The 12,106-nt window shown below is 36.8% G+C and overlaps 1 long non-coding RNA gene across 1 annotated transcript; it reads left to right on the top strand.

The window, feature by feature from the left end:
* The first annotated feature begins 8,525 nt into the window (after window positions 1-8,525).
* LOC132279248 (uncharacterized) lies at window positions 8,526-11,847 on the top strand. The gene is made up of 2 exons (XR_009471272.1): window positions 8,526-8,993; window positions 11,561-11,847. It is a non-coding gene; the product is annotated as an uncharacterized LOC132279248 (long non-coding RNA).
* Window positions 11,848-12,106: the final 259 nt, after the last annotated feature.

Raw genomic sequence — 12,106 nt, forward strand, 5'->3', positions numbered from 1 at the left:
GAACTTTTGACTTAGAAGACTCTTGTCCCCGTACTAGAGCCAAACCCTAGCTATCACAGCTTAACAATGTCCCAAGCAACTCCAAAATAAATAAGTTAACAACTTATATACGTATTAAACAGTACACAAAACTACCTTCATGCACAAGTAGGTTGTAACCACACAATACATGCTCTAAATCCACAACAACTATAGGATGACAATGTCGAATCTTTAGAGCGTGATTTGTTACGCACTATAATAACATCACATGTCAAATCTTCAGAGCGCGATTCGTTACGCGCTATAACAATATAATCTAATATTGAAACATAACTCATAAATCCATTATAAGTCAAAAGTCATGTTTTAAACATACTATCAATGTCAAATACATGAGTTAATCAATAATACAATAGAAACGGAATTTAATCAATAAACTAATTAAATTCCCTAGGTTTCAAATCTCAATCAAATGGACTCCAATTAATACATAATAAACAATATAGCATGATCATTACATACACCACATCAAAACTTGATTTAAGCCATAAGAACAATAAAGTGGAATTTAATTAAATCATGATAATCAAATCCCTAACTTCTAAAACAACATCAAATGGTTCCAAATTAACATAAGCTAGAACATAAGTCATAGTTATCACAAATATCAAGTTAAACACTTAATTAGGCCAATGCAACCCTTAATTAGATTTGAATTAATCATTTTAATTAAAATCTCTAGATTTTCATACTTGTCCAAATGCTCTCAAATTAAAGTATGTTAAACAACATGCCAAGACATAATTTAAAAGCATATCACAAGTCAATTTCATGCAAGGTACGGCCATGTGATTTAATCTTTCACAAAAGATAAATATTAAATAAAATATGCAATTTTTATTCAATCAATACCAATTTAACATATGTTAACAAACATATTAAACATGATTTTCTAGCATGTTACAATTCAAATCAAAGTTATATATCATCATGAATTTTAAATCTTATACAAAGAAATAAAAATTACTAACTTTCTAAATTTGATACAAGGCATACATATAAGTTGTATAATCATGAGAAACACTCAATACAACACATATAAAATCGTAAAATATTTTCTACCTCAATTTGAGATGAAAATCTCAAAAGCCACCAATGGAAACCGTTCCGAGTCCGACGAAACTTTTAGGTTTTGTCGGGGACTACACCGTGCACATAACCCCCAAGGAAGCCCCATCAAAATCACAACTTGACTTCAAACCAAAACTCAAAGAATGGTCAGAAATGGGTTCTAATAAGGGTGAAGGAAGCGCATAGTCAACACGAACACTAAACGCAAAGGCTCTTCTATGTTCTGACGAAAGAATGAAGCTCAAAAGAGGAGAGAGAAGATGGCAGCCTCCCTTGGGCTGCCATGGAAGCTTCAGGTCATGCAAGAGAGTGGGGAAGATGAAAAAATAAAATATCTCACCCCCCTTTTATAGAAATCTCAAAAAGTGCCCTGAACGGGCTACACCGGGTCCGAAAAAGTGAAATTTGAGCAGACGTGCTCAAATGACAAAACTCTGTGAATGAAAAAGATTCAAAATGAGAAAATATGAACAACAGAAGAAACAACAACAAAAATCGAGTCCCGAGCAAAAAGTTATACCCCAAACAAGTTTAGCGCTAACCGGGGCCAGAAACCCTGAAACTGGAAAACAATGACCAGAAGGAATTTCTAAGAGTACACGACTCGATGAAAAGTGAAAATGAATCCCGTATGAGGATCCAGGCTCAAAACAAGGCATTTAGCAATAACTTTCATTAATTGCACAATGGCCCCTCCAAAAAGTGAAAACTGCACTAATGGCCCAGAATTAAGATATCTTCCAAAAATATTTTCTTAAAAACCCCTGAAATAAAATATCTTCAAAAGATATTTACGAAAAACACCCCAAGAAAAGAAAATAATTTCAAAGAACTTTGCATCCATGCCCCTATGGACATCGGGAGCAACCAGAGTACTTTCTTGAAAAAGTAAAGATACGTATTTCGTGGAAACCACTCAAGATGGAGATACATGAAGTCAAAAACCAACTTCAAACACAAGAAGTGTGGTTACGCCAACAAAGTGTCAAACGGGGAAAAGACAAAATAGGGAAAAGGACGAAACAGGGAAAAGGACGAAAAGTGAATAGTGTCAAAAAACGAAAAATGTGAAAACGACTCGGTCCTCAAAGGAAGTTGTCAATCCACAGAAAAGAGTCTCGGAAATCACTCCAGAGCACTGGAGGCGACACTAAGCGAAGAGGAACTGAACTTAGAAAGGAAAGACAACGGAAAAAAAATATCCGTGAAAATCTGGGTCATTACAGTTTCCTTGGAGGGTGTTCAATTTTGAAAGCCATCAGAAAAGCCAGAAGTGGTGTGTTTGTAGGCTACTGAATGTTCGAAAGTGGAACATTCTGTTGGACATGAAATTAAACTTTCTGGACTGCTGTTGGTGGAGGATTCTGCACCTCAAGTGGAAACTTCACCTGCGATGGAAATGGTTGAGCTACTGCCGGTGGAATCGACTTTGCTGTTGCTGAAGGGTTTTGCACCTTAGGTGGAACCTGCACCTGTAATGGAAGTGGTGGTGGAATCGACTTCACTACTGGCGGAATCAATTTCAATGCTGGTGGAATCGACACCACGGGTAGTGGTTATTTCTGTGCTCGCCGTTGTTGGCACCTTTCCTCAAATTCTCGGATTCTGTCCTTGAATTCTTGAGAAAATTACTCACGTTCTTCGGCAATTATTCAGAAAGTTTGATGGAATTCGTCACGTACATCATTCATGTATGCCTGAAACATATTAATTTGTAGTTGAACTTCTGAAATGGCACGTAAACTTTCATTAAAAAGTTCAATAGCCTGTTCAATTTCAATTTTGGTAGAATCTTGAACAGATTTGCCGTGTCTTTTTCATCCCGCCATAGAAACACTCCGTTCAAAATGTCCCACCGGGCGTGCCACTATGTTTGGCCTGAAAAAAGCGGGTGCCGGTTCTGATAGAACCGGATGGGCGTGCCAGGAACTGCAATTGTTCTAAAGAGAGATCCAAACAATACTCCAGAAGGAAGACTGCGGGACCAGGTGATTGTGTTGAGGTCTGGAATGACCACCTCTGGGTTCTTTTTGCCTTTGATAAAGGACTTCGGGATTGTTAACTGGCTAGGAAGAACTGAGAAAGTAATTGGAAAGACTATAAAATTATCGAATGAAAAGTAAAGTGCAGGACTGAAACTAATCATATTGAAAGTGCATTGCAATGAAAAGTAAGAATAGTATTGAAATGCGTAGTTTAATTGGCGTTGAGCAGACTTTCTAAGTTACAAGATATGCCCTATTTATAGAATTTAGTAATGGTACCTTGCATGCAACCACTTGCTTCCTAAGCTTCCATGCGTCCCACGTTGCATGTAACCACTTATAACCGCTTACTTCCTTGGCTGCCATGTGTCCCACTTTGCATGTAACCGCTTGCTTCTTTAGCTGCTATGTGTCCTAAGACTTTCCACTGGAATGTCGTAGTAACTTTCCACTAGAATCGACCAGCTTCCTAGGTTGCCATGGGTCCCATGTTGCATGTAACCGCTTGTAACCGCCCATTTCCTAGAATGTGTCCCATAACTTTGCATGTAACCACTTGTAACCACTCACTTTCTAGGCTGCCATGTGTCCCATGACTTTGCATGTAACCACTTGTAACTGCTTACTTCTTTGGCTGCCATGTGTCGTAAGAGTTTCCACTGGAACGCCGCAGCACCTTTCCATTGAAATCGACATGGGTAATCTCCTACTGGAAAGTGGAAAATAAGGGTGTAAACATTGCCCCCCAAATTTGATGTGCCTGATATTCCTTGAAGAATTGTAAGGCATATCAAATTTTAGATGTGAGTGAGAATTTGCCATTTGATATTCTAATAACTAAAACTTTTCAGCCTGAATGTACCTTTGGGCTGAGAATTTTAAACAGCTTTATTTAACTAAAACAAAGATTTGAAGCCTCACGTCCAATTTCATTGCCCCCCGGGGTCTGGAGGTTTACGAGGAGGACGGATTTGTACATCTTCAGGCCAAATACATAGTTGATTGGCCAAGTTTGCCCCCTAAAATTCACAAGATGTGAATTTGGGACAAATAAAGTAATAGCATTTTTTTCCAAAATTGGAAGAAAAATACTATGACTGTTATATTCTTCATGTGGAAGAATATACAACGATTGAGAAGCATATGCCATTTCCGAAGGAAAATCTTGCTGTGGAAAATCTTCTTCCAATGGAAGAAGTGATAACGGCTTCCTATGGAAACTCTTGTCGACCTTCCTCATAACCAAGCCACAGTCTTGTTGGGAGAAGTCAGCAAGTTGGCTTGTATTTTTTGGCAAACCTTTGGGTAGGTTGGCCATTGGATGCCCCCCAAACACCATTGGAAGTGGGTTGGGGTCTGCCAAAGGAATACTCCTCCGGCGGATTGGATTTACTCCTTGATCAGGAGGTTTCCTTGGAGGGCGTTCAATTTTGAAAGCCATCGGAAATGCCATAAGTGGTGTGTTTGTAGGCTGCTGAATGTTCAAAAGTGGAACATTCTGTTGGACATGAAATTGAACTTTTTGGACTGCTGTTGGTGGAGGATTCTGCACCTCAAGTGGAAACTTCACCTGCGATAGAAGTGGTTGAGCTACTGCCGGTGGAATCGACTTCGCTGTTGCTGAAGGGTTCTGCACCTTAGGTGAAACCTGTACCTGCAATGGAAGTGGTGGTGGAATCGACTTCACTACTGGCGGAATCAACTTCACTGCTGGTGGAATCGACACCACGGGTGGTGGTTGTTTCTGTGCTCGCCATTGTTGGCACCTTTCCTCGAATTCTCGGATTCTTTCCTTGAATTCTCGAGAAAATTGCTCACGTTCTTCGGCAATTATTCAAAAAGTTCAGTGGAATTCGTCACGTGCATCATTAATGCATGCCTTAAACATATTAATTTGTAGTTGAACTTCTAAAATGGCATGTAAACTTTCATTAAAAAGTTCAATAGCCTGTTCAATTTCAATTTCGGCAGAATCTTGAACAGATTTGCTGTGTCTTTTTCCTCCCGCCATAGAAACACTCCTTTCAGAATGTCCCACTGGGCGTGCCACTATGTTTGGCCTGAAAAAAGTGGGTGCTGGTTCCGATAGAACCAGATGGGCGTGCCAGGAACTGCAGTAGTTCCAAAGAGAGATCTAAACAATATTCCAGAAGGAAGGCTGCGGGACCAGGCGATTGTGTTGAGGTCTGGAATGACCACCTCTAGGTTCTTTTTGCCTTTGATAAAGGACTTCGGGATTGTTAACTGGCTAGGAAGAACTGAGAAAGTAATTGGAAAGACTGTAAAATTATCGAATGAAAAGTAAAGTGTAGGACTGAAACTAATCATATTGAAAGTGCATTGCAATGAAAAGTAAGGATAGTATTGAAATGCGTAGTTTGATTGGCGTTGAGCAGACTTTCTAAGTTACAAGATATGCCCTATTTATAGAATTTAGTAATGGAAGCTTGCATGCAACCACTTGCTTCCTAAGCTTCCATGTGTCCCACTTTGCATGTAACCACTTATAACCGCTTGCTTCCTCGGCTACCATGTGTCCCACTTTGCATGTAACTGCTTGTTTCTTTAGCTGCTATGTGTCCTAAGACTTTCCACTGGAATGTCGTAGTAACTTTCCATTGGAATCGACCAGCTTCCTAGGCTGCCATGTGTCCTATGTTACATGTAACCGTTTGTAACCGCCCATTTCCTAGATTGTGTCCTATGACTTTGCATGTAACCACTTGTAACCACTTACTTTCTAGGTTGCCATGTGTCCTATAACTTTGCATGTAACCACTTGTAACCGCTTGCTTCTTTGGCTGCCATATGTCGTAAGACTTTCCACTGGAACGCCGCAGTACCTTTCCATTGGAATCGACCTGGGTAATCTCCTACTGGAAAGTGGAAAATAAGGGTGTAAACACTTTCTTTTTGCATCACTCATTCTCTCTCAATCTGCAATCTCATTACTAGCTTGGTGCAAACAAATCCATAAGCGCTAGAGGTGCATCTTAAAATCTCTTCTTTAAAACCATAATAATCAGAGTTCTTTGCATTTCTATTGTGCCATTTGTTGTTTAACATCTCTATTATATCTGAATTTGTATCTCTTTTCTCTTGTGGATCACTTTTTCTATATCTCTTGTATTCCATCATCTTGTTTGTTAAACAAAAAAAATAAAAGAAGTGCCGCTAGCTAGTGAGTTGAAAAAGAGTGGTGTTATAGATGCCATTGTGGGAAAAATATTAGATCCAATATTTGGCTATTTGTTCGCATCAATTGGGCATCAAATTGAAATATTTAAAATTTGGAAAAAGAAGTGAACAATCTTAAAGGTGTGAGGGACAGAGTCCAAGTAGCTGTCAACAGAGCCAGGGACAATGGGATGACCATTGAGAAGGATGCTGAGAAGTGGCTGGAGGAAGTGCAGCAGTCGTTGACGACTTTGGAAGAAGAAGTGAACAAATCAATGCAAGGCAGAACAAATCTCAAGTGTCTTGATGTACCTTCACGGTATAGGATTGGTAAGAATGGGAAAAAGAAGGCGATGGATGCTATCAAACTTAAAGAGAAACGTAATACGTTTGGCGATGAAGTTGCACAGCCTACTCCTCTCAAAGATATTCGGTGCATATCCATCACTAGTTATGAGCATTTTGATACCAGAAAATCAGTTTTCGAGGAGATCATGGAGGGTTTGAGAGACGATGGGAATTCCAATATTGGGATATGTGGAATGGTAGGTGTAGGAAAGACAACAATGGTGGAGGAAGTTGGCAAACAAGTTGGAAAAGGTCCTTTTGATGAGGTCGCAATGGCAGTTTTCTCCCAAAATCCAGAGCTGAAAAAAATCCAAGAAAAACTTACAGATTGTTTAAATTTGAAACTAGAAAAAAAAGAGTGAAGAAGGGAGAACGAGTGAACTATGCAATAGATTGAAGAATGGGAGAAAAATCCTTGTAATATTGGATGACGTTTGGGATGATAAGATTACATTAAAGAAAATAGGTATTCCAGCAGATACAGAAGATGATAGCATGTGTTGCAAAATTTTGCTGACCTCTTGAAGACTAAAAGTGTGCAAAAAGATGAGATTTGAAAAAACCTTCCAAATTGGACTCCTATCATTAGATGAAGCTTGGCACCTATTCAAGAGAACAGTTGGAGATTTTATTGAAGCTCATCCTAAAATTCATTCCATAGCGTAACAAGTGTGCAGAGAATGTGATCATTTGCCATCAACAATTTGTGCAGTTGGAGGAGCACTGAGCGGTTTGGATGATAAGCATATATGGAATGATGCACTTGAACAATTGAAACATTGTGAGGGATATAAAATTGCTGGAGTGGAAGAAAAGGTGTATTCATGCATTGAGTGGAACTACAAGTGTTTGAAGCAGGCTGACGTGCAGTCATGCTTTCTGCATTGTTCTTTATTTCCTGAAGATACTGAGATTCCTATTGACCTTTTGGTGCCTTTGGGAGTAGGAACAAAGTTTCTTGAAAGCACAAATGAACATCAATGAAACAAGCAAGAGATAGAACACTTGTGATAATTGGTATCCTCAAGAAATCTAATATGTTGTTAGAAGGTGAAGAAGACAACATGGTCAAAATGAAACTAGTGAAAGATGAGAATGCATCATCAAAAGATGAGACTGCAATTCTAGTGAAAGATGGTGTCAATGTTTGGCCAGATAAAGATGATTATGAGTGTTGCAAAGCCATCTCATTAAGGGCTTCCTGCAATGTTCGTCGACTTCCCGATCAGTTAGAATGTCTAGAACTATGCACCGTAGTATTAGGATCATCCGACGATTCACTACTAGAACTCCCAAATAACTTTTTTGAAGGGATGAAAAAGCTTGAAGTTTAGGGTTTTGGACAACATGAAACTAGCACCATCATCACTTTCACATTTGGTTGGTCTCCGAATGTTGTGTCTTAAGTGATTGTGAATTGGTGAACCTATCTTTCATCAAGGAATTGAAAAACCTTGAGATACTGGTCATTGGTTATATTTATGAATTTAAAGAGATGGTTCTGGAAATAGGACAGTTGACTTGCTTGTGGTTGTTGGATTTAAGAAAATTTAACAAAGGTATAGGATTTTTGTCGGGTTTCCTGTCATGTCTATCCAACCTGGAGGAATTGTACATTTCAAAGGGATATAATCGATGGGAGGTTAAAGGCAATGCAAGCATTGTTAAGATAAATTGTTTCACTTGCTTAACCACTTTAGATATTTATATACCAACAGATGTCTTCTTACGACTACCCAAGAACATTCCCAGCTTTCAGTTGTTAACGAAATATAAAATATGGATTGGGTCTGATGATTATTCTTATCATTTAGAGTTTGACAAACAAACAAAAACAAAGGTCTTGGGACTTGAGGGTATTACTCTTATGGATGGGCTTGACGTTTTGATTGCGAATGCTGAAGTGCTATTTTTGTTTTATTTGGAAGGTTTAAAGAAGGTGCTTCACGACAGAGAAGGAGAGTGGTTTTCAGACTTGGAAGTTTCTTTTCGTTTAGGGATGTGAGGACATGGAACATCCACTTGTCAAACCGAAATGGAGTTCAAAAACTCATGGACCATCTCTATTGGATAATTTTGGTAAATTGAAAGTATTAAAAGTTGGTAGTTGTAGATCAATGAAGTATCTGTTCTTCGCGTCCACTGCAAGATGTCTTCCAAAACTACATGAACTAGTTAGAGAATGTGAGGCATTGGAAAAAATAATTGGAGGTGATGAGGAAGTCACGGATAAAGTTATTTTTCATCAGTTAAAGGAATTGAGGCTGGAAAATCTGTCAATTTCAGAAGCATTTACGCCAATACGAAGAAGACAAAAACTATAGAGTGCATCATGCCTTCCACCAATACACAACTCTCTTCAATGAAAAGGTATTTTTTATATATCTTCTGTGAACACCTTTAGTTGATTTTTGGAAATTGTTTGTTCACCCACTAATTTGTCAAAGTTCTTGTAAAGCAAAATTAAAAACAAAGATGGGTTAACAATATTGATACAAAATAAGGTAAAATCTAAATTAAGGAAAAATTATTAAGATTGTATAGTTTAGAACTATATACATACACGTATATTTATTTATTACAGTAGTAGTTATTCTGATGGGGCTTTACTTTATTGGGTGTTAACAATTTCTGCATAAATAAAACTCATGGGTCCAATGATATAAATCTTGATAAAAAAACAAAATTAAAAAAAAAAAAAAAACATATATTTCATCTTTGGAAGTTTATTAGAGATTAAATACTATATAACCACATACAATGCATCCGCATAATCATTTATAATGTCAAGGCATATAAGAGTTTATGATACAATGTATTCCTATCACATACAATGCACCATATCTCTTAAATATGGATAATCACAAAATTGTTTAAATTAAGTGATTAAGATTAATTATTAATATTAGACCACTATTTGACATAAGTTTTATTTTTTTTTAGTTTTTTAGGCAAAAAAAAAAAATTCCTAGGCATTTAGACAAGTTTATTGCCTAAAAAATTCTTTGAAGAAATAAAATAATAATCATGTCATCTTGCATGTAATAAGGTTAATTAAAAATCTAATACCATTACTGTTATCCTTTTTTGTTTGTTTGTTAGTTAGTTACGTGAGTAACATTTATGTTGTTAATTTTATTAGGCTTCAGTTCCTGATGTTGCAATTCAAAATCGGCTCTCGACTCTTGTGGTTTTTTGCTTCCATATATCCATAACTCTTGTCGATTTTGTGACTCTGTCTCTTACCCAATTTGGTCTTATATCCAGTGAATTTAATTATGTGGTCATCTCACCATAGGAAAAGAAAACAAGTACAACTTGATAGATATGTTGATCTACTAACTGGTGCTGATGATGCTGTTAATTGAACTCTGATTTATAGTCGGTTAAGGGAAAAAAAAAAATCAAATGCACCAACCCCGACTATTTTGTTGCTTCATTCTGCTTTTCCTGTCCTCTATATGTAGACTATATTTCCACAGTTCTTGCATCAATTTTGTGCTATTTAAATTTTTTCCCCAACAAAATAGTTAAGAGTAGAACTAATATGTAATATTACCTTTTTTTTTTTTTTCAATGCTTGGACCATTAATAGTCACAAAGAGACATTTTCTATATTCTCTCTTTCTATTTAAGTTTAAATATTATACCTTGGGAAAATGCATATTTTTATTATTTAGTGGACTAGTGGAGCTTAATAGTTGGTCAACTTTTCAATGTACTGTGTTAAAAAAAAATCAAATGTACTTTCAATATATGTATATATGTATTAAATGGAAAAGTTGGGGGAGCCCACCCTTATCATAAGTGACCAAGACCCATTTTTTTTCATTCAGTCTCTCTCTCTCACCGATTCTCTTTTTTTCTTTTTCTTTTCCACATCAATTAAGCTTGATCTCTCTTCCACTTTGAGAATTTGATTTGCCACGTAAGGCAAATTTGATAAGCTAGTTGAAGCCTTCATTTTGATGGGAGCTGATTTCAATTTGGAGCATCTTTGGATTTTGAAATTTAGGGCACAAAATTGGGGGTTTTGCATCTAAGTGAGGTAGCAGTTTTTAATCCACAATATCTTAGATTTTGGTGAATTATTTTTCATAATTTGTGTTATAATATGCTGAATTGGTGTATACTTCATGCAATTTTTGTTATGTGTTGTATATAAGATGTGTATATATATGTTAGTTGTTATGTGATAAAGAACTATGTTAAAGCGATGTTAAATTTTATGCCTATTGTGCTTTAAAATGCTGAATTTTATGATTTTGAAGCATGATGTAAATTTCTAGAATATTTCTATGAGGCATGTATATTGTAAATATTTGACTTATAAGGAATAAAAATTTCTTTATTAGCATGGCATTGAAATGCATAAGACATATATGCATTCATTGGGAAAGAATAGAAAAACCAAATTGATTTGAAAGAAATGAAATGAATTTTTGGAAAGAAGTTTTGAAGAGGATTTTTTTATTTTTTATTTTTGTGAAAATCCGGTCGCCTAGGGGTTACCTAAGGGCCGTGGTGTTAGTGAGGCCTAGAGGGGACTAGGGAGATTTCCTTAGTGTGGTTGAGTTACCTGGGCCCCATATGACACCACGGGGTTACCATGGGTCAGGGATAGTAGCCAATCCTCCTCTCGTGCCGTCATGGGGTCACCATGGGACGTGTCTCACTAATGGTTTGGAAATAATGATGGAAATGGTTTTGAAAAATAGGGAGCGACATTGCATTACATTGCACCCATTGCACGGCATATCCATTCATGACTTAGTTTATAAATGTGATATTGTGATTATTTTTCCCTGGCATAGCATGTCCCCAATTACTTTGTTTCTATTCATTGTTGGATTCACGGGGTCTCAAGAGGTGTGCCCTAGGCACTTCTTACTGAGCTTTATGCTCACCCTATTATTTAACATTTTTTTTTTTTTCAGGAAATAGGAAAGAAGTGGCGGATGATGTTCCATTACAGGCCAAATTTGGATTAGAAAACCATTTTGCTATTTTTGTATTAAGTCCCTTATTTTTTTTTTGTAAAACCTTAGTTTGTTATATTCGGTATAGAGATTTGTGGACTCTTGTTATTGTAATTATATTTATGGGCTGTAACTTTAGTATAAGTTGTCTAAACGTTGTAAGACATAGACTTTAGATCTTAACCATATATTTTTGGGACTGTAATTGTGATATTTGGATTAGATGGCATGTAGTTTTTCCACCATGAGCTGAACTATGTTGAAGCATAATGACTAGATGAAAGGAATGTTGAAATGTATTATTTGCATTATGTGTTAGGACAGGTTAGATATATTTTTAAGGTCCAAGAGAGGCCATTGCATTTTTATTCATCTAAGCAGGTTGTTGTAGGACCCTTTTTAGCAGACGTCATGCCAAATTTTTTTTTATATAATTAGTATCATTTTTGGGTCATTACAAATTTGGTATCAGAGCAATAGTTCGAAAACCATTAGGACAACGGG

Source organism: Cornus florida, unplaced genomic scaffold (genome assembly GCF_030987335.1).
Source record: "Cornus florida cultivar Cherokee Brave unplaced genomic scaffold, ASM3098733v1 CherokeeBrave_3.0.0_Hap2_Chr10, whole genome shotgun sequence".
NCBI classification, from domain to species: Eukaryota; Viridiplantae; Streptophyta; class Magnoliopsida; order Cornales; family Cornaceae; genus Cornus; species Cornus florida.